This window comes from Cryptomeria japonica, chromosome 3 (assembly GCF_030272615.1).
Source record: "Cryptomeria japonica chromosome 3, Sugi_1.0, whole genome shotgun sequence".
Lineage (NCBI taxonomy): Eukaryota > Viridiplantae > Streptophyta > Pinopsida > Cupressales > Cupressaceae > Cryptomeria > Cryptomeria japonica.
This window is the reverse complement of record NC_081407.1, coordinates 499361985-499385837: the sequence shown is the minus strand read 5'-3', so window position 1 is coordinate 499385837 and position 23853 is coordinate 499361985. Positions and strand designations below refer to the sequence as shown.

At 36.0% G+C, this 23853-nt stretch overlaps 1 pseudogene; it reads right to left on the bottom strand.

The window, feature by feature from the left end:
- Positions 1 to 3527: 3527 nt before the first annotated feature.
- On the bottom strand, positions 3528 to 23850 carry LOC131067451 (soluble inorganic pyrophosphatase-like; annotated as a pseudogene).
- Between the last annotated feature and the right edge of the window lie 3 nt (positions 23851 to 23853).

Below are 23853 nucleotides of genomic sequence, written 5' to 3'. Positions count from 1 at the left end.
TGCAAAGGAGGAGCAAGTGGAATTATTTGAGTAAATTGATTGAAGATGAGTTGGTCTGAAGGCAACCAAAGAACCTGGAAGGGTGGAAGAGGAGAGACCTACATTTGACCCTTCAATAAAACACAAGGGAAATAAAGTTTTGACAGATGAGTCATCCATGTTGGCAACAACAATGAAGGAAAACTGAGAGGGGTGGTGAATCAATTTTCACTGGATTAAACAATTTAACCACAATCTCATATCTGATCAACTGTAGCAAGAATAAAGATAAGCACAATAACAACAACACATATAACACCATGTTTTTTGATGTGGAAAACCCAATTAAGGGAAAAACCACAGCAGGAACCTACCCATAATAAGATGACACTTTGCAGTAGTATGTGTAAATATTACAATGGGGAATGGACATGCATTTAGGTGCACTACCTAGAGATCACTGCTCAAAATATAATAACCTAGAAGGATACAACACTTAGGGAAGGTTCACTACCTTACAATAATATTCAGACTACAATCTAGTTAAGATGACCTAAAGAATATCATCTTCAAATGCCTAATGATAGTTTCAGTTAAGCACAATTGGCTGCCTTGCAACACACTCTGCTCAATACACCACACCAAAGGATAAATTTTCTTGATTGCACATACACCACTCTCTGATAATGTATACACAACACCCATACACCACTGATATCCAAATTATATGAATATAACACCTATTTATACAAATCAACCTTGACTACAAGGTCGGCTCAACCCTTAACACCTAATTACAATATTACATCACACAATACATAAATCAACCACCAGACCAATACAATGTCATGACAACATAGCATGGACCCAAATCAACTCCTTGAATGCGCAACACTACCATAAATCTCACCAAGATCAATCACAACACACTACACCACCAAAAAATACCGCATAACATGAAGAATATCATCGGATCCATAATATCTTCAATAATGCACACAATTATCAATGTGGACCATCAAAAAAAATAGGACACAATTGGGAAAACACTAACAAGCATGTTAGAATCATCCGCAATAGTTGCACCAATACCACTTAATCAAATTTTCATCGATCAACATGCTAGTACTCAAGACACTTTAATAGAAGCAACTCGGACAAGAAAGATAACTTGCAGAGCATGAAATCATGAACCATGTGAATTGAAGATACACACAAACATCTAAAACACTCTCACAAATTCACAACACAAGATATAATAATTTTGGAGCACAACGGATCAAACACCATAACATTGTAACACTGAACACTGAAAAACCAAGTTTTATACCGAAATCCACAACTTGATCAAATAACCACTTAGCATCATGAAATTAGTATGGAATGAAGTATCCCTAGTTGATTTAGCATACCAAATGATAAACCAACTAGATCAACTCATTGCAAACACTGAAATACCAAAAAATAGGAATATGTTGACATCAATGACAACAACATATCCTAGTAGTAGTAATATTCAACAATCTCCCCCTTTGGCATTGATTGCAACATATGAATGTGAAAAAAAATCAATGCAATGGAATAAATCAACACCAGCAATCTCCCCCTTAGATCATGCACACAAAGCTTCCAAGACAAGGCAGTTTTTCACATGCTTCTCTCCCCATTTGACAACAATGCCAAAGAAAAAATGCAAATCATTATCCTCTCCCCCACAAACACAAACTCTAAACCACACATTGACTACTCCAGTGGAGAAACAACACCAACTCATCAACTCAGATAAGAAGATAATACTATGAGGTCCACCGGATTGATGCATCTTAATGCATCTAGTTCTCATCAGGGGAGGCAGAGACCCCTAACTTGTCTCTCAAATATACAAATGTATCTATAGGAAAAGGCTTAGTAAAAATATCTACAATCTAATCCTTTGTAGATACATACTCTAATTTGACTTCTTCATCACTGACTTTCTCCCTCAATAAGTGATACTTAATCTATACATGCTTTGTTTTAGAATGAAGTACTAGATTCTTGGAAATATTAATAGCACTTGAATTATCACAATATATAATAGTAGGCTCATCATAAGCAACTCTAATTTCCTTCAACATCTACTTTAGCCAAACTACGTGAGTACACACTAATACATTTGGGGCTCAATTCCAACGGCCGCTCATTAGAATTCCAACTATTTTTTGTTAGACTACCGACAAACGCAACCATTAAAAACTTGTAGTCAGACATTCTGACGGTTCTCGCCAATGTCAGAAATCCGATAGCACTCATGACTCTTTTGACAGTGGCCATGACCGCTCATCCGGCGAGAGAATGTCATTGGGCATACAACATCCTCATTGGATGTTTCTTGGGTGGACGTCAGAATTCTGACTTTTGTCCGATGAGAGAATACCATCGGTCATACATCATCCTTGTCAGATGTTTCATTGACTGACATCAGAAGTCCAATGACACCTTGGACTCTTTTGATGATGACCATGACCGCTCATCTAGTGAGAGAATTTCGTCAGACATACAACATCCTCATCGGATGTTTCCTTGGTGGACGTTAGAATTTTGACTCTTGTCCGATAAGAGAATGTCATCAGACATATAACATCCTTGTTGGATGTTTCCTAGGGGACATCAAAATTCTGACAGCACCCGAGACTCTTTCGATGATAGCCATGACCGCTCATCCGACGAGAGAACGATGGCGACCATTACTATGTTTGGTTCCATCACATTATCATGTTCACAGGGTGTTCATTTAATCTGTTGCTCAATTATTATATGACTTACTATCATCTACAAGAAAGATATTACTTCAAATTTGTTCCATCGTAATAGTATTAAATCACTTAGTATATGGTTTAAGCATAAGCTAATGATAATGGATGAGAAAACTTAGTGAGTACCATATAACTCTTATGGTATTGGATTATTATCAACCACTTTTCAAATTAAATTGACTAAATTTGTAGCCATCATAATTTTATCTACTAATTTTCATACATTTTGTGCCATCTTTTATGTTATTGACAATTTGACCAATTTATCTACTAATATCCATACATTTGACCAAAATATCTACTAGATTATTGTGACATGCATGAGGCCCAACATCACTTATAGGATGCACAAAAGTTCTCACAAAAAGCAAAAAGTTTAAACCAAATATCCAAATATATATAACATGCTTTTAGCCTTTACTATCAAGACACCGTACAACGAAGAAAGTACACTATATTGCATTAATTTCACCTTTGCAACATAAAAAATAGTGTACTCGACTAGTACAAAATCAAATAAATACACTACATGCCCCCATAAGCTAAGTCCTTCTCAAAAGATACAAGGAACCTATAAGACATGCCAAAAACATTACAATGTATAGGTAATACTTTGTATTACCATACTTAGGCTGGAAAAATATCTAATTTGTATTTAATAATCATGTTTTTAATTGGATTAGCACTTAACTTGTATTCGATATTAACTTTACTTGAATTGCTTAAGAATGGAAGTTTAGGTACACCTCATCATCACAGACTCTCCACAATGTATGTTGCATACAGGTCCCTATAAAATCACAAGTCAAATCTCAGGAACTTCGTCTTATCAAGATAAAAAGTATCAATTATATATATACCATATTCATAACTACTAAAACTTAAAGCATTGAGCTCATTTACATTGAGTATCTTATAACTTCAATAGCAGTTGATGTAGGAAGGAATACATCCACAACAAATTCTTTGTTTTTTTTGTTTTTTTTGTCTATACATTGTCAAGAAAAACTCAAGATAGAAGGTGTAGAAAAATAGATAGCTTTGATCAAGGCTCATAGCTTACAAAACTTTAACTATTAATGGTATTATATCAGAAATAGAATGCATTCAATATAGTAGCTTTCCTGTTAAGAAAAGGATACAATCTTCAAAGAAGTGTCAAATCTCTTGTAAATGATGAGGGCCAAGCTTTGAGATGTCCTTGTAATTATGGAACTCGGGATCATCAGCACAAACAACAATTATTTTATCATCCTTTCTCCCTGTTCATGGTATTCAGGTTATAGTATATAAAGAATTTTTCTTAGGCCAGCCTGTGAGAAACTTGATGTACTAAAAGTACCCAAGGATTGTTTCCACTACACCAAATTATAGATACACACCTGATCAATCATAGGCATTAGACCGATTTCTCTAGCATAGAGAAAACATCCCGGCAGAACAGGTTCCTGTTGATTTTCACAAAACGTAAAGTTCTTAATCATAGATATCTAAAAGCCGACACTTGTATTTCAATAACACGACACATACAAATACTTGCGGGTATGGATTCAATCAACCTAAAAGAAATTGAGAAACATCAAATGATCTACATACTGAAGGTCTCAAGCAATACATGAGAGAGGCATAAATGAGTGATACTTATTACTAATGGAAGCTATGATACTTGCATGAGTACCCAATGGATCATTATCCACAGTGTTCATGGAATGAACCCATAATTATGAGGGTAAACAACTGATGAGTATAAAATCCAATCAACCTGCGTATAAATCATGGGATAATAATTAGTAACCCTAAGATGGAATATAGTATACACATAGCAATAATGTAAAGAAAGGAACAACTAGAAGAGCAATAATGTAAAGAAAGGAACAACTAGAAGAGAAATAATGTAAAGAAGGAGTAAATATAAGAACCTAACTTTCCAACTCACAAAGCAAACAAGATTACCTTGATCAGACCAGTCTTTTTGTCCAGTTCATACTTCACTTTACTTCCCTTACTAATTTCCATAACCTAGAGTATCAAAGAAAACATTTTAGTCTCCTAAATATCAAAGAACAAAAAACATTTAGCCAGTGACCAAACATCAACCTTTGAATATCAATATCGATATCATTTTCTCAATACTAGGCCCCAACCATTTGATTACAAACATGTAATTACAAGAATTTGAATGATATTACAACACAATTTCATATCCTCACTCTAATTGTCTCTCGCTTTCTCTATTGCATTCATGTTACTTCCAGATGATTGTGAAGAGTGTTTATATATCAGCCTCAACCCTTGTGAATGATGTCAACCAACCTCAAGGTGGCACAAAGCCCAATGTCTTGATGAAACATGTAGTTGGCCAAATTTGTAGGTAGAATCTCATAGATTGAATGTTTATATGTTAAATTCCATGTGGTGAATGCTTAAAAAAAAAACTCTTGGGTCTAATGTATCATGTGATGTGTTCCTTTGTTGCTGCAAACTTCGAAAAGATACTACAACTTATGAATAGTGAAACTGAGTGTTAGTTTATTAAGCCTGATGAGGTTCAAACCAAGTTATGGATTTTTGGTTGTTAGAATCTCTTGAAAAGTAAAGGAGCATTGCTAGAACATATATTCCAAACCATGAGGTGAGATATGCAACTACAGTTCAATGCAGTAGGATCTATTTGCATTAAACAATGACTAGAAACCTGCAAACAAACAAACTAAAAGCATAATATTTTTGGTTGAAAGAAAAATCTTTAGGGGAAACCTGACTTAGAATTCTATTCAGGAAGTATCCCAAAGAACACTTTCATCATATAATGAATATTAAACAAAAAGTGTGCCAACTTTTAGCATTGTCTCCAAAAAAAACAAGGTTTTCCCATATACATCCAAGATTCCAAACAAGGGAGAAAACTGGGATTTCCTCGAATTTGAATATTTTTCCATTCTCAATAGCCATTGGGGATAATTGCTTGCTAAGGTTTTGCACTAGTTTAATATGAACCATAAAGTAAACATAACAATTTTTTTTATATATGTCTAAAGGTCTCTGATATAAAGGTGACATAAGAGTGTGATCTAGTTTCATATCCCCCTAACTATAGTAGGGTTGCATATAAACCCAAAGAAGTTAACATGTGGTGGGGTTGTGGGGTTCTAGTTATAATTTAATGGCAATGAGTGAAGCAGGTCATAATAGCAACAAACATATGGTAAGATTGTACAATTATGGTTCTGGTGTAAGAGTGTGATCAATGCTTACCCTGCACAGTGGTAAATGCAACCCATATCATCACTACAACATGTCAATGATGTCCCATTCAAGTCACATATATTACTATCGTCCTAGAGTCCACCCCATTAGACTTAGTGGTAACATCCCTCCTTGTGGTTCTGAAGTATTCCATGAGACAAAATAATACCCACAAGGTTGGTGACGTAACAAAATCTAACAGGGTGGATCCCAGGATATAGATGGAATGGGCAACATGGTTTTCATATAGCATAAAGAGCATTAAACATACTAATATTACCGTGAAGTCCACCCATCAGACCTAGTGACAACATCCCTCCCCGTGGGTTTGAAGTAGTCAAAAACCAAATTGAACCCACAAGCTGCCACCAAATCTAACAGGATGAATACTTATGTAACAAGAAGCATGGTTTCAATAGAGCATATAGAACATCACCATCAGATCATACTACCTTAAAGTAGAAAAGAGAAAACAAGTTTGTGTAGTTACGATTGTGGAATAAGAATGCGATCCATGCAAAAAACCAAGGGAACGAAATAGAATACAGTCGATGCTTACCCCCACATAGTATTTGATGAGCTTTGTTATCTCAAATTTACCCAAGAGAACAAAATATAATGTGGTCCAAAAGGATTCAAGGATTGAGAGCTTCTTACTTTCTCTGGGATAGGTGTAGGAAGTGGAGTTATGAGATTGGAAGACCGAGAAAATCCTTTTTGGTTTGTTGGTTGTGTCACTTGTCCTCTATGGTTCTGAGGTTTCAGGGAGTAGCATGTCAAACCATAAGTGAAGACAATTAGAAAGAAATCAAACACATCTAATCACTAGTAATCTTGAAGTCATATCAACAATCCCCTATGAGATCCATTTAGCAGGCTGATATGTTCTTGATGGCAGCACAATGATAATTCATTTGTTAAGCTACTTAAGAAAGGTAGAAAATATGGCTAAGAATCGCTGGCCCAAAATGGTTGTGGAGGAGGAATTAAACTGTAGGAAGAAGAGTTGGAAGAGGTAAAACAACAAATGGATGGACAAATGCATCATTAACTTGCAAGAACATCCTAATACTAATGAGGAGATAAAAAAGTTGGTGTTAGAAAAATTCAGTGATGTCATGCAAACAAAGTGGATTGGACAAAAAGGTACACTATGTCAAGATTTCAACCCTAGGTGGAATCATAAGGAAAAAGCCTATTTGATGGCTGCAACTAGAGAAAAGGTTACAATTTTAATCATGCAATTGAGTACCAGTTCTCATCAGCTTAGATGTGAAATAGGTAGATGGATAGTCCCCATGGAAGATTGGGAAAAAGAACTTGCACCTTTTGTAACAAAGGGTTGGTTGAAATCAAATGGCACTTCATCATTGAGTGTGCTTCTTAAGAGGATATTCTTATTCGGTTCAAATTTCTTTTGAAGGTGGACAGTTTGAACTAGCTATTTGATAAGACAAGACTTCACAAAACAATGTGCTTCTTGATCAAAATTCATAATGAAAAAGCTAACATCCAAAAAGAATTTAAAAGTGTATTAATTTTGTGTCTCTTGCTCCCTTAAATCTCTTGTAGACATCATTGAAAATATTTCATTCATTCGTGCTTACCCCACATGGACTTAAAAGCCTCCCAAACAATTAAATTAAAATTGGGAATAAACATGAAAATAAAATAACTATTCCGTTTGATAAAAAAAAGACCAGATATAAAATCAAGTTCAAGAATTACTCTTTATCAGCAATGTGAATAGCAGCTACCAAATCAACCTGTAGATAAATAAAAACCATATTAGGGTTGCTAGAAAATTTTAATTATAAAAATTTCAGATATATAAAATCAAAAAGAAATTATATTTTCACTATGAGTTGAAAAGATGAAGTATATTTTCAAATATGAAAATCAAACTAATTTTCTTTTAAATGCAAGAATGATTATTCTTTAACCTAGAATTCGGGTTGAAGAATCGACCATGGTAATTTCTTGCGATAACTAACAACCGGAGTCTGCAAATCGTCTCCACCGATTTCATTTTTATGGAGCTTGGTAAAATTTGCCAAAGAAAAGAATTAAATTCTGGATTTTTTTTGATGTAAATAGCTTTCCCATTTTTATCTTCAGTTGATTCAAACCAATTCAAAAATGCTCTTACCACAAGCAATTTTATCAACTAGAAGAGCAATAATGTAAAGAAAGGAGCAACTAGAAGAACCTAACTTTTCAACTCACAAAGCAAACAAGCTTACCTTGATCAGACTAGTCTTTTTGTCTAGTTCATACTTCACTTTACTTCCCTTACTAATTTCCACAACCTAGAGTATCAAAGAAAATATTTTAGTCTCCTAAATATTAAAGACCATAAAACATTTAGTCAGTGACCAAACATCAACCTTTGAATATCAATATCAATATCAATTTCTTAATGAATATTTGCAATGAAATTATGGTGCTAAAGTTCAATTGTATAATTCAATCCTAAGAATCATTTCATAGGTCAAAAAGTATGCAAATAACTATGGCTACTGCCAGGATCAAATAACAACTTAAACATTGAATGATGGGAAGGTTCTCTAGCCAAAAACATTTTTGTGGAGCATATTTTCAAGTAGATTTATTTAGACAATCACTTATTCAAGAATAACATCTGCCAAAGAATTTTAACAGGAGCAAGGCATACAACCCCAAAGAGTAAAGAAAGAAAGAATGAAGTTACACAATCAATATGTACTTACACAATCAAAAACTGTAGGAGCTCCAGATCCTGCATCCAAATGTTCAACATAAAGGGGTTAAAATGATGTATCCAAATATATATAAAAAAAGGAAAACTGTGAATTACCAATATTTCATGTCTTACAGGTACATGATAAACAACATTAAAATGCACTTCCTTCCCGGTCTGAAAAGAATACGTGAAGATACCACAAGACAAAGAACACCCATTTTTTTTAAAACCAGACAATTATTGCAAATCGGGGGATAACAGAAGGGAGTTAGATTCTAGGAATCCCATACAGATTTGCAATAAAAGTTGTTTATTGCTAACCAAAGTGTTTACCATTAGAAGATAATGGTACACATGCAATGTAAATACTCTCAGCCTTCAACTTATTCATACATATGATAGTAGGCAAACATTGAGTTATCATTAGCATACACAACTGTGACATTATCCACACCATCCAACATCACCCTATAATTGAATGTTACTAAAATAAGACTGTATATGAAAACATCTTAATGTGCCAATTGTTGGGACTCATTAAATTTGAGTAATTTGAGAGGCCCATTTCTAAATTTTTCTATTTCATTTTCAAAAAGGCACCTAATCTCATTCAGGTGGCCTAGTTAGAGAGTGGGTAAAATGGAGCCAGTTAATCATCAAGAGGTAAAGCTTTGAAATGTGTCCTATACCTTTCATTTGGCCTATGAAATATTTTGCAACTTTCAGAATTCAGTTTGGATCAATTTATCAGGTACCCATTTCAAGGGGTGAGTTGAAAGTCCATGTTAGGTGCAAATGCAGATTTTATTAAGTAGACTACTTTGAGCGCCTATAACTTTTTCCCAGTTGATCGTCATGTTGAAATTAAAGGTGTATTGAATTGTATGCATAAATTTGAGTCAACATGCCAAATTTCAAGTCCTTGTGAATCCATTTGCTCAGTTTGGCAAGCTCAATCCGTTTGCAGTTTATGGTTTGCACAAGTCCTTGTTTCGACAGCTAGTCAAAGCCTCGCTTTTCACATGTGTAAAAGTTGCCCCGGTGAGTTTTATGTTAGAATTTTTTTTTGTGGGCTATTTCTGGTATAAAATACAAGCTATGTTTCAAATTTCAAGCTCCTGCCAATCCGTTTGATCAGTTTTCAAAAGGGTTTCTTGAGCCACCTTATTCAGTGTTCCGTTTTCATTGCTACATCAGTTAAAGTGGCTATTTTCATGAGCACACTATTTGTACCCTATCAACTTCCCGGTAGAATTGAGCATTCTAAGTTTTGATCTATATTTAAAGGTACCTATGCCTCAGATTTGAGGGTCTATGGAGATCGTTTGATATTTTTAAGAAAGGCATCATGAGTTCCCTGCGCATTGACTTTATCAGGTTCGCAGTGCCGACAGAGCCAGTTGGTCATCTTTGACCATTAATATTTCCTCACTCGGGATTCATCTTGAGAAATGTCTTGGCAGAGTTAATTTTGGTATATCAGAGTACACACCTATCAGTTGGCGAAGTCCAGAAAGATGTTTTGACCAGTTTGAAAATTACATCTTTGCTATTAAATGCAAAAATGTGGCACAAGTGCCTGAAAGTTGTCAAAATCAGTTTAATGATCCGAGAATGGTGCCAATCGATTCCAGAGGCATGTTCAAGGTGGCTGAGGCATTTCAAAGAGATTTGTGGAGTTTGGGATAAGTGTTAAGTAGTAGTGTTCAAAAGGCAATGTTACCAGAAGGTGAAATGGTAGCTACCAGAAGAGCTTGATAGGGCTCATTGGTTTTTGCACTGAGTAGCAAGAACAAATGCTGGTATACGAGTATATGCTAAATGGAACTCTAAGAGAAAATCTCATTGGTGTAAACTTAATTCCACAACCTTTGCCAGTCCCCTGTGTGGCATTAGAGGCATGGAAATTTCAAACCCATGCATTTTGTAGATGACATAGCAGACTAAAGTTTTAAACTTTAAAGAAAATGCAATGGTACAAGGCCTCCTTCCCCTTCCCACGTGTCAGCAGCATCTCTGAAATTTATTTTTTAAAGAAAATGCAATCTACAGTAGCATTAGCGAATGTGATTGCAAAGTGCAGAAGCCCAGTCTCCACGCCCAGCTAGCATTCTCCTCCCTGCCATGAACTCTTGCGTGGTGGGTGAGTTGTGGGAAATGACAATGCAACTTCCAAACAAATGTAATTAACTGGTGTAGAGTCAACCTCCCTCCTACGTGGTGGTTGAAAAGCTCAAGAGGAGATTTAAGTAGATGCATATTGGTAGGTGTAAAGCAAATTCCAAATCCTTTGTCTTCCCCTGCTATAAATGTGGCGTGGTGAAGTGTTGAAGGTAAACTTTCAAGTAATGTGTATTGGTAGTTGCAGACCTTGGTAGCTCCTCCTTTCCCCTACGTGGTATGTTAAGAAAGGTTTTAAAGAAATATTAAACAAATGCTTTTGGCAGGCGTGAAGCCCAGCCAACACCCATCTCCTCCCTGTGTGTGCTATTTAGATGGAGTGCAGTGAATCCTTTCAGCAAAATGCAATGTGGCAGGGGAAGCCAAAACTAATGCAATGAAAGGCATTGAAAAGACTTTAGAAACCTTTAGCAAATGCATTAGCAAACTCACAGCCATTATTCCCTGCATGGTGTGGGTAGAGTAAAAACTCTTTCAAGCAAATTCTAGTGGCAGATGTAAATTGCCAACATCCTTCATGTCTGGTGGTGCAGAATATGGTTTCTAAAGACTATCATAACTTCCAAGCGGATGCAATCAACATGAAGCTTTCAAAAAATGCATTTCCAGGCATAATACCATTATCCCACATTTGCTGGGGAGTGGATATTTTTGGTATTTATAAGCAAACACAAACACATCCATAGTGTCAAAGCCTTGAAGGCTTTTGACGCAAGGTGTTGATGAGCACCCAATGGACCCCATGCATGCGTGCACGACTCCTGAGGCGACAAGGAAGGAGGCTAGCTAGCGACCAGGTGGACCGTGCGTGTGCACGGTTCCTGAGGCAAATTTTGTAGAAAAATGGCGAGTTAACTGGTGAGGAGGTTCACAGCAGATCAACGATGCACCTTGTTTCGCAAAGCAAAGGTGCTCGCCAGTTACCCATCATGAAGCAATGAAATGTTAATGATCATGTAGGTTCGTCAAAGATCTACGGCTGGCGCTATTTCACGAAGCGAAGATGCACACCAGTTACCCTTCGTGAAATGGCGAAAGGTGATGTGGTAGGTCCGATTGGCAATTAGGTGGCAAGCCACGAGGTGGTAACATGGCAGACACGTGGTTGACAGATGAGGTGTTGTCCCAGGTGGTGAAAGGTGGATTCATGAGCGAATCGCAGGTCACCACATGGTAGGATGCAGGGCCAAAAATCAGGCAAAAATCAAAATTAAATATATAGTGCAGACTATAGTGTAAAAATGAAAAATTTAAATGATGGTTTGCATTCAAAGTTTAATTCGCTCAAAGGGTGTTTTTTGCTCAGAATAGGAAGTATCATATACTGTTGGAAAGCTCTCGAGATGAGGAATCCATTTATGAAGTTTGTTTCAACAAACATGGGATATTTTGAGAGAAGTTTCCATGGGAAGAAAAGGAGATATTCTTGCAGTTGGGGAAAGAGAACACTTGGCATGTGGTGATACATTCTGATCTTTTCCCTCTCCTTCATATGCCCATTTCGTCTCAATTGTAATGGTTCCAAAAATTTGGAGAAGTGCTCCAGATTTTCATGGTTTCCAATTCTGAATTTCTTTTCCAAAGCTTGTAAAATTCTATGGGTTTTTTCTGGGTATAGAGCTGCATTTCAATATTGTACATTGTTTTCTAGTTGCAGGTTTTACTTATGTTAGGCATGAGTAAATTTCACACAAGATTGTCTCTAGGCATGTATTTCATTGTTACAAATTGAATCCTCAAGGAGGATGGAAATTGTCATTTCTAGGAGATTGTTGTGACTGTTTATAGGTATCCTTCAATGAAGGTTTTAGATTTTATAGTCAGTCACAAATAATGGAATATGTATCCAAGATCTGATGATTTTGTAAGGAATTGAGTAACAAATTAGTATAAGGTATTAATGCAGGAATAACTTGTAAGGAAAACAAATTTGCAGCTATGATTTGCATTTGCAGTTTTGTGTGTGACTCCATGCCCAGTGAACAAGGTACTAGTCTTTGAAGGATTTGGGGATACTTTCAAATTTATATAAATTTAAAGAAAAATCTATTTCCCTTTGTGTTTTAGGGGCTGTGTTCTATTCATTCTATGCTTCGTTTTATCTATTGTTTGCACAGATCTAGCCAATATGTAGTGCTTCCTAACTTGTTGAGCTTGTGGAATGATCTATCTGCTTATTATTTGATGTTTTCATAAGTGTGTAATGAGTTAATTTCATGCATCAAAGGGGTGTCCCCCCTAGGTCTTGTAGAACCTGAAGTGTGGGAGGATCAATTAGGGTCCTATGTTATGTTGTCCAAGTCCTGATGTGTTTCATAGACTGAAATTGGCCATTTCATAGAAGGATTGCAGGTGTACTTGGGTGAACCAGTTTTGGTGAACAATAAAAATGTGAAGCGAATATGCACGCCAGTTACCCTTCGCAAAGCAGTGAAAGATGATGTGGCAGGTCTGAGTGGCAGTCCAGCTGGTGGGTCCAAGTGAGGTGGTGCTGAAGTGGCGATGACAGGGCCGACAAGTGGCAGATTGGTGAGGTGTCATCCCAGGTGGTGAAAAGTGGACCCCGTGAGCAAATCACAAGCTGTCACATGGCAGGGTGCAGGTCCAACGTTGGCAAAAAATCAAAGTTAAATTGCATAGTCTTGACTATAGAAGAAAATTCAAAAAATTTAAATGATGGCCTGCTATTCAAGATTAATTCACTCAGAGGGCATTTTTTACCCAAAATAGCAAGTATCATATATCGTTGGAAAGCTCTCGGGATGAGGAATCCACTAATATAGTTTGTTTCAACAAACATGAGATTTTTTGAGAGAATTTTACATGGGAAGAAGAGGAGATATTTTTGCAATTAGGGAAAAGGGGACACATGGCAACTTTTGATGCATTCTGGTCTTTTCCCCTCCTTCATATTACCATTTATTCTCAATTGTAAGGGTTCCAAAATCCTGAGAGAAATGCTCCAGAGTTTCATGGTTTCCAATTTTGAATTTATTTTCCAAAGCTTGTAAAATTCTATAGGCCTTTTCAGGGTATAGAGCTGCATTTCAGTATTGTAGATTATTTTCTAGTTGCAGGTTTTACTTATGTTAGGCATGAGTAAATCTCAAACAAGATTGTCTCTAGGCATGTATTTCATTATTACAAATTGAATCCTCAAGGAGGATGGAATTTGTCATTTCTAGGAGATTGTTATGACTGTTTGTAGGTATCCTTCAATGAAGGTTTTAAATTTTGTAATCACTCATAAATAATAGAATATGTATCCAAGATCTGATGATTTTATGAATGAATTGAGTAACGCATTAGTATAAGGTATTGATGCAGGAATATCTTGTAAGGAAAACAAATTTGCAGCTATGATTTGCATTTGCAGTTCTATGTGTGACTCCATGCCTAATAAACAAGGCACTGGTGTAATTGACCATCTTTGAAAACCAAACAAATGTTGAAAGGGCTGGTCACTGTGTGACATAAGAGTGCCACACTCTTCACCATTACTTCTCAGCTAAAAAGAAATGCAATCCAACTCATTCCAAATATTGGGAGTATCAGGCATATCTAAATCATTAGTTTGCACAAGAATAAAACATTCATCCTTAATACTGTCTTGCAAACTAGAGAGGAAAAATTCCTCATAACATGACAGCAACTCATCTTCATGCTGATCACAATTTCTATTAGACTCTTGCATAAGTAAAAACACATGATCATCACTTGTCAATGGTTCATTTCCCACTTGCAAATCAGGGAAAATAATTTCAGATTTGTCGTGCCTTTTAAAAGAAAGATCCACACAATGCATATTAAATTTTGAGTCCATATCAACATATGAATCTACATCTTCACACCTATCAACCATATATGCATTTTCATCTTGTCCATCACTCAAATCAAAACTAGGGAAAGAATCAACAACATATGTATCATACTTCACACCCTCAAAAACATCATCAGTATCAAAACATGTACTGGTTGGGTGTGAAAGATTGGGCACACTTTTGGATGCATACCTCTGAAGATCAGCAGCTAAGAGCTCTGAGATTCGGTCACTACTTAGTGAACCTTCTCCTTCGTTTTCATTTTCCTTGGCTTTATCTTCTATGCTATAAACATTGTCCAATCTGATAAAGGTATTAGATCAGTAGTTCTCATGTCTTTATGCACATTTATTTCATCATTACAACAACTTGCATCTACATCATAGCCTTTATCATGTTGCTCATAAAGTGTTGCTATATTTTGCAACATAGTTTCATAACTTTGGTTGCAAACATTTCATGGATTGAACTTAACAATACTGTCATTCATATTATTCAAATCTGAAAACTCTTAAGAGTTACAATCATACACACTAGAACAACAATTTATATTTTCATCCTCCTCATGCTGAGAAATTTTTTTTGTACTGTTATGCTGATCATAAGAATCATTTTCAAAACCACAGGAGATATCCCTAATCACAGATTCATCTCCATTACTTTGGTATTCACCAATTTCACTGTCAGCATCAGTATACTCAATATTATGTGCATTTTCAGATTTAATCATTTCAATGTCGTATATCCATTCTTTAATGCATACAACACTTTCTTCTCTCAAGGTTGTAGACCAATTAATTGAGTCAGACTCATCAAGCTCTAAAAATAACTCAATCCAAACAGACTCATGGGGTCTAGCATCAAGTAAAAGCTCATTTAATGTAGCTTCATAGAAAACATATGATGACTCTTCCTCTTTTCTTTTCCCTATTTTCTTTCTTAAAAACAAGATAAACTTCTCTTGGATCTTTTGAAGACATACTTTAATCTCTCTATCAATTTCTTTCAGATCTGACAAAGAATTTTTAGATCTAGGAACTACATCTAGATCCATCAAGTTTGAAATATCTACTGAACCATTATTTAGACAATGACCATTACTTCTTTATAAACATATTTTCAAAACACATGCAATCACTAATTTTCAGAACCACATACTTCTCCCATCACTTAACTGAAATTTATTTCAAAACTTGAAGTATGCAAATTGTAAATTTCTTTTCCTTTCTATGGTGATTGTTTCACCTTACAAGGAACATATAGTTTCATGAATACCTTGAGGAATACCTGGAGAAAAATTGTTGTTGCTGTTCACTTCACTTCTAACTGAAGATTTGAAGAACTCCTCCAAATCTCAGGTTTGTTCTTACAGAGTCGCCACCTCCCTGAAGAGGAATAAAATCTAACTATAGATCTTCACTCTGAACACTTTTAGATTTTTGGGTCATACCACACACAATAGAGTCACATAATATTTTCAAATTTCAAAGAAACAAGAGTTTCTAGGGTATACACTTTCAAATCTGAAAATAACTTTTCAGATTTGTAAACTTATAAGACTCTTCCCCAAATGAATTTTGGCAAGACCCCATGGGTTTGACTGCAATCAACAAGATTGGTACAACTTCTCTCAACCTTACTGAATAATGCAATTACAGGATACTGTTACTGTCCAGCAGAGTCGCCATTTTGTTGGCTCCTTTTTATGCTGAACAATAAAATCAACAACCAGTATAATCTACAACCAAATTTTCAAAGGTAGCCAACCTCAACTATGATTTCAAAGGACTAACTGGACCAACTTAACAAGGCTATTACAACTATTCACCAAAACTGGTTCACCCAAGTACACCTACAATCCTTCTATGAAATGGTCAATTTTAGTCTATGAAACACATCAGGACTTCGACAACATAGCATAGGACCCTAATTGATGCTCCTGCACTTTAGGTTTTGCAAGACCTAGGGGGGACACCCTTTTGATGCATGAAATTAACTCATTACACACTTATGACAACATCAAACAATAAGTAGATAGATCATTCCACAAGCTCAACAAGTTAGGAAACACTACAGATTGGCTAGATCTGTACAAACAATAGATGAAACAGAGCTTAGAATGAATAGAACACAACCCCTAAAACACAAAGGGAAATAGATTTTTCTTTAAATTTGTATAAATCTGAAAGTATCCCCAAATCCTTCAAAGACTAGTGCCTTGTTCATTGGGCATGGAGTCACACATAGAACTACAAATGCAAATCATAGCTGCAAATTTGTTTTCCTTACAAGATATTCTTGCATCAATACCTTATACTAATGTGTTACTCAATTCCTTCACAAACTCATCAGATCTTGGATACATATTCCATTATTTATGACTGATTACAAAATTTAAAACCTTCATTGAAGGATACCTACAAACAGTCACAACAATCTCCTAGAAATGACAAATTCCATCCTCCTTGAGGATTCAATTTGTAACAATTAAATGAATGCCTAGAGACAATCTTGTGTGAAATTTACTCATGCCTAACATAAGTAAAACCTACAACTAGAAAACAATCTACAATACTGAAATGCAGCTCTGTACCCTGAAAAGACCCATAAATTTTACAAGCTTTGGAAAAGAAATTCAGAATTGGAAAACATGAAAATCTGGAGCACTTCTCCAAATTTTTGGAACCATTACAATTGAGAAGAAATGTGAATATGAAGGAGAGGGAAAAGACCAGAATGCATCACCACATGCCAAGTGTCCTCTTTCCCCAACTGCAAGAATATCTCCTTTTCTTCCCGTGCAAACTACTCTCAAAATATCCCATGTTTGTTGAAAACAACTTCATAAAGGGATTCCTCATCTCAAGAGCTTTCCAACGATATATGACATTTCCTATTTCAGGCAAAAAATACCCTCTGAGCAAATTAAACTTTGAATGTAGACCATCATTTAAATTTTTCATTTTTACACTATAGTCTGCACTATATATTTAATTTTGATTTTTGCCTAATTTTTGGCCCTGCATCCTGCCACGTGGTGACCTATGATTTGCTCATGAATCCACCTTTCACCACCTAGTATGACACCTCATCTGTCAGCCACATCACCACCTCATGGACCACCACCTAATTGCCACTCAAACCTGCCACATCATCTTTTGCCATTTCGTGAAGGGTAACTAGCGTGCATCTTTTCTTCGTGAAACAATGTCAATCGTAGATATTTGATGAACCTACATGATCTTTAACATTTTTCCGCTTCGTGATGGGTAACTAGTGAGCACCTTCGCTTCACGAAACAGCGTGCATCGTTGATCTGCTGCGAACCTACTTACCAGTTAACTCGCCATTTCTCTGCAAAATTTGCCTCGAGCAGTCCACCTGGTCGCTAGCTAGCCTCTTTCCTTGTCACCTCAGGAGTTGTGCAAGCACGCGTGGGGTCCACTGGGTGCTCATCAGCACCTTGCGTCAAAAGCCTTCAAGGCTTTGACACTATGGATGTGTTTGTGTTTGCTTATAAATACTAAAAATATCCACTCCCCAACAAATGTGGGATAATGGCATAATGTCTGGAAATGCTTTTTTTGAAAGCTTCATGCTGATTGCATCCACCTAGAAGTTATGATAGTCTTTACAAACCATATTCTGCACCACCAGACATGAAGGATGCTGGCAATTTACATCTGCCACTGGAATTTGTTTGAAAGTTTTTTTACTCTATCCACACCATGCAGGGAATAATGGCTGTGAGCTTGCTAATGCATTTGTTGAAGGTTTCTAAAGTCTTTTCAATGTCTTTCACTGCATTAGTTTTGACTTCACCTGCCACATTGCATTTTGCTGAAAGGATTCACTGCACTCCATTTAAACACCACGCACAGGGAGGAGATGGGTGCTAGCTGGACTTCACGCCTACCAAAAGCATTTGTTTAATAATTCTTTAAAACCCTTCTTAACATACCACGTAGGGGCAAGGAGGAGCTACCAAGGTCTGTAACTGCCAATGCACATTACTTGAAAGTTTACCTTCAGCACTTCACCACGCCACATTTACAGCGGGGGAAGACAAAGGATTTGGAATTTGCTTTACACCTGCCAATATGCATCTACTTAAATCTCCTCTTGAGATTTTCAACCACCACGCAAGAGGAAGGTTGACTCTACACTAGCTAATTACATTAGTTTGGAACTTGCATTGTCATTTCCCACAACTCACCCACCACGCAGGAGCTCACGACAGGGAGGAGAATGCTAGCTGGGCGTGGAGACTAGGCTTCTACACTTTACAATCACATTCACCAATGCTACTGCAGATTGCATTTGCTTTAAAAAATAAATTTCAGAGATGTTTCTCAAACGTGGGAAGGGGAAGGAGGCCTTGCACCATTGCATTTTCTTTAAAGTTTAAAACTTTAGTCTGCTATGCCATCTGCAAAATGCATGGGTTTGAAATTTCTATGCCTCCAATGCCACACATGGGACTGGAAAAGGTTGTGAAATTAAGTTTACACCAATGAGATTTTCTCTTAGAGTTACATTCGGCATATACTCATATACCAGCATTTGTTCTTGTTGCTTGGTGCAAAAACCAATGAGCCTTGTCGAGCTCTTCTGGGAGCTACCATTTCACCTTCTGGTAACATTGCCTTTTGAACACTGCTACTTAACACTTATCACAAACTCCACAAATCTCTTTGAAATTCCTTAGGAACCTTGAGCATGCCTCTGGAATCAATCGACACCATTCTCGGATCATTAAACTGAGTTTCACAACTTTCAAGTGCTTGCACCACATTTTCACATTTAATCACATAGATGTAATTTTCAAATTGGTCAAAACATCTTTCTGGACTTTGCCAACTGACAGGTGTGTACTCTGATATACTAACATTAACCCTACCAAGCCATTTCTCAAGATGAATCTCGAGTGAAGAAATATTAATGGTCAAAGATGACTAACTAGCTTTCCCGACACTGCGAACCTGATAAAGTCAATGCGCAGGGAACTCATGATGCCTTTCTTAAAAATATCAAATGATCTCTGTAGACTCTCAAATCTGACGCAGAGGTACCTTGAAATATAGATCAAAACTTAGAATGCTCAGTTCGACTAGGAAGTTGATAGGGTACAAATAGTGCGCTCATGGAAATAGCCACTTTAACTGATGTAGCAATGAAAATACGTAACACTGAATAAGGTGGCTCAAGAAACCCTTTTGAAAACTGATCAAATGGATTGGCAGGAGCTTGAAATTTGTAACATAGCTTGTCTTTTATACCAGCAATAGCCCGGAAAAAACATTCTGACATGACACTTACCGGGGAAACTTTTACACGTGAAAAGTGAGGCTCTAACTAGTTGTCGAAACAAGGACTTGTGCAAACCATAAACTGCAAATGGATTGAGCTTGCCAAACTGAGAAAATGGATTCACAAGGACTTGAAATTTTGTATGTTGACTCAAATTTATGCATACAATTGAATACACCTTTAATTTTAACATGACGATCAACTAGGCAAAAGTTATAGGCGCTCAAAGTAGTCTACTTAATAAAATTTGCATTTGCACCTAACATGGACTTTCAGCTCACCCCTTGAAATGGGTACCTGATAAATTGATCCAAACTAAAATTTGAAAGTTGCAAAGCATTTCATAGGATAAATGAAAGGTATAGGACACATTTCAAAGCTTTACCTCTTGATGATTAACTGGCTCCATTTTACCCTCTCTCTAACTAGGCCACCTGAATGAGATTAGGTGCCTTTCTGAAAATGAAATAGCAAAATTTTGAAATGGGCCTCTCAAACTACTCAAATTTAATGAGTCCCAATAGTGACTCTGACTGGGGATGGTTGATTACAAGATCAACACAAGAATTCAGAATCTATGGTAGAGAAGACCACCCAAAAATGGAATACTTCTCTTCTCTTCTCAAAAGCAAGGCTCTTTATTCTACCCAAACAACAAGGCACTTTATTGAAAACCACACAACTGAAAGCAAAGCGACTATACAAAATATACAACTTCTAAATGGCCCCGGGCCATCAAAACTGAAATCAGTTCTTACCTCTGTCAAACACATGACTTTCATTTCCACAAACTGGAGGTACACTGGAAGTTTCATTATCATCTTTCTGACCAATCACACTTCCATTTATAATCAGCTGATCGCATAAAACATAATCAACAACATATTCATAATCATAGAATCTTTGAAAACCAAACAAATGCTGAAAGGGCTGGTCACTAGGTGACATAAGAGTGCCATACTCTTTACCATTCTTTCCCAACTGAAAAGAAAAGTAATCCAACTCATTACGAAAGGTGAGAACATTAGGCACATCTCTATTGCTAGTTTTCTCAAATGATGAACACTCTTCCACAATGATGGCTTGCAAACTAGAGAGGAATATTTCCTCGTAAACTGACTGCACCTCATCTTGCTGATCACAATTTCTATCACCACTTTGCACAAGTAAAAACACATGATCATCACTTATCAATGGTTCATTTCCCACTTCCAAATCAGGGAAAATTATTTCAGATTTGTTATGCCTTTTAAAAGCAAGATGCACACAATGCATATTAAATCTTGAGTTCATATCAATATATGAATCTACATCTTCACACCTATCAATTGTATATGCATTTTTATCTTGTCCATCACTCAAATCAAATATAGGGAAAGAATCAACAACATATGTATCATACTTCACACCCTCAAAAACATCATCAATATCATAACATTTACTAGTTGGGTGTGAGAGATTGGGCACATTTTTTGATGTATACCTCTAAAGATCAGCAGCTAAAAGTTCTGAGATTCGTTCACTACTTAGTGAACCTTCTTCATTTTCATTTTCCTTGGCTTCATCCTCAATCTTGTAAACATTGTCCCAATCTGATAAAGGTATTAAATCAGCAGTGCTCATGTCTTTATACAAATTTATTTCATCATTACAACAACTTGCATCCGCATCATAACCTTTATCATGATGCTCATAAAGTGCTTCTATATGTTGCAACATAGTTTCATAACTTTGATTGCAAACATTTTGTGGATTGAACTTAACAATACTGTCATTCACATTATTCAAATCTGAAAACTCTAAAGAGTTACAATCATACACACTAGAACAACAATTTATATTTTTATCCTCCTCATACTAAGAACAAAATTCTATACTGTCATGCTGATCATAAGAATCATTTTCAAAACCACAGTAGATATCCCTACTCACAGATTCATCTCCATTACTTTGGTATTCACCAATTTCATTGTCAGCATCAGTATACTCAATATTATATGCATTTTCAGATTTATTTAGCTCAATCTCATCTATCCATTCTTTAATACATGCGACACTTTCTTCTCTCAAGGTTGTAGACCAATTAATTGACTTAGGCTCATCAAGCTCTAAAAATAACTCAATCCAAACAGACTCATGGGGTCTAGCATCAACTAAAAGCTCATTTAATGCAGCTATAAATCTTTCATAGAAAACATATGATGACTCTTCCTCTTTTAATTTCCCTACTTTCTTTCTTAAAAATGAGATAAACTTCTCTTGGATCTTTTGAAGACATAATTTAATCTCTCTATCAATGTCTTTCAGATTTGACAAAGGAATTGGAGATCTAGGAACTACATCTAGATCCATTAGGTTTATAACATCTACTGAACCATTATTTGGACAATGACCATTCATCCTTACTGTTTCATAAATTCTTTTCAAAACACATGCAATCATAAATTTTAAGAATCTTACACACTTCTCCCATCACTTATGACTGAAATTTTTTCAAAGCATGAAGTATGTAAATTGCAGATTTCTTTTCCTTTCAATGGTAACTGTTTCACCTTATAAGGAACATAATTATTTCATGAATACTTTGAGGAATACCTGGTAAAATCAATACTATTGTTGTTCATTTCTTATTTCTCCTTGACTGATACCTTCAATCTCAAAACTCTAAGCCTCTGCTACATCTTTGCTGCAAGTTCACCAAATCCTTTAAATTTTTTACAATAATGCATACTGGTGCAGAGATCTTTCAGAGCCGCCACTCACTGCTGTGAGAATTTATAAAATCATTCATAGAACATGAATAGATCTGGACTTATACAAAGATAAAAGGATAACAATCTTTCAAAACTTGGATGGGAATTGACTCTTATGACAAAAAGAAGACATTCATGACTTTCACACAGCACTACCAGGCAAATAACCACAGATCTAAAAAATACTTTCAGATTTACAACACTTTTATGACTCTTTCCTCAAATTGGATAGGCACAACTCTGAGATTCTATTCAACATGAGTTATTACAACAGTTCCCCAGCAGATTCACCATTTTTGTTGTTCTCAAATTATGATTCCCCTATCCCCTCTATAAGATAATTTAAAGCCTCTGTTGTATGTGGGGAGAACGATAAGAAAATCAAAATCCAGAATAACATATAACAAGGTTTATACGAAACCTTCTACACTTTAAGCCTATCCTAGGCTTAGGTGGGTATACCTCTTGTGAATACTTTTACAACTATAATATAAGATCCACAGTAAACCAGTATTAGAAACCTGTGAACCTGATCACCTCAACAAGACTGAAAATGAATACATATTTTCTCTTTAGTTTCAGTATTGTTGAGGTGATGAGGTTCATAGGTTTCTAACATTGGTTTACTGTGGATCTTATATTATAGTTGTGAAAGTATTCACAAGAGGTATACCCACCTAAGCCTAGGATAGGCTTAAAGTGTAGAAGGTTTCATATAAACCTTGTTATATGTTATTCTAGATTTTGATTTTCTTATCGTTCTCTCCACATGCAATAGAGGCTTTAAATTTTCTTATAGAGGGGATAGAGGAATCACAATTTGAGAACAACACAAATATCTCAGCTAGAGTATTAATTAAATGTTCGTATAAATATAAATGAGCAAAAAGAAGATGGACCATACCAATCTCAAGATCATGCCAAGGATGTGCAGCAACAGACCTCCGAGACATGGATGAAAGAATTCTTTCATTCAAAGGTGGATGAGGAGGGTGTGAATCCTTAGTTCCATTTCCTGCAACATTGGTACTAGGGGTAGTCATGGG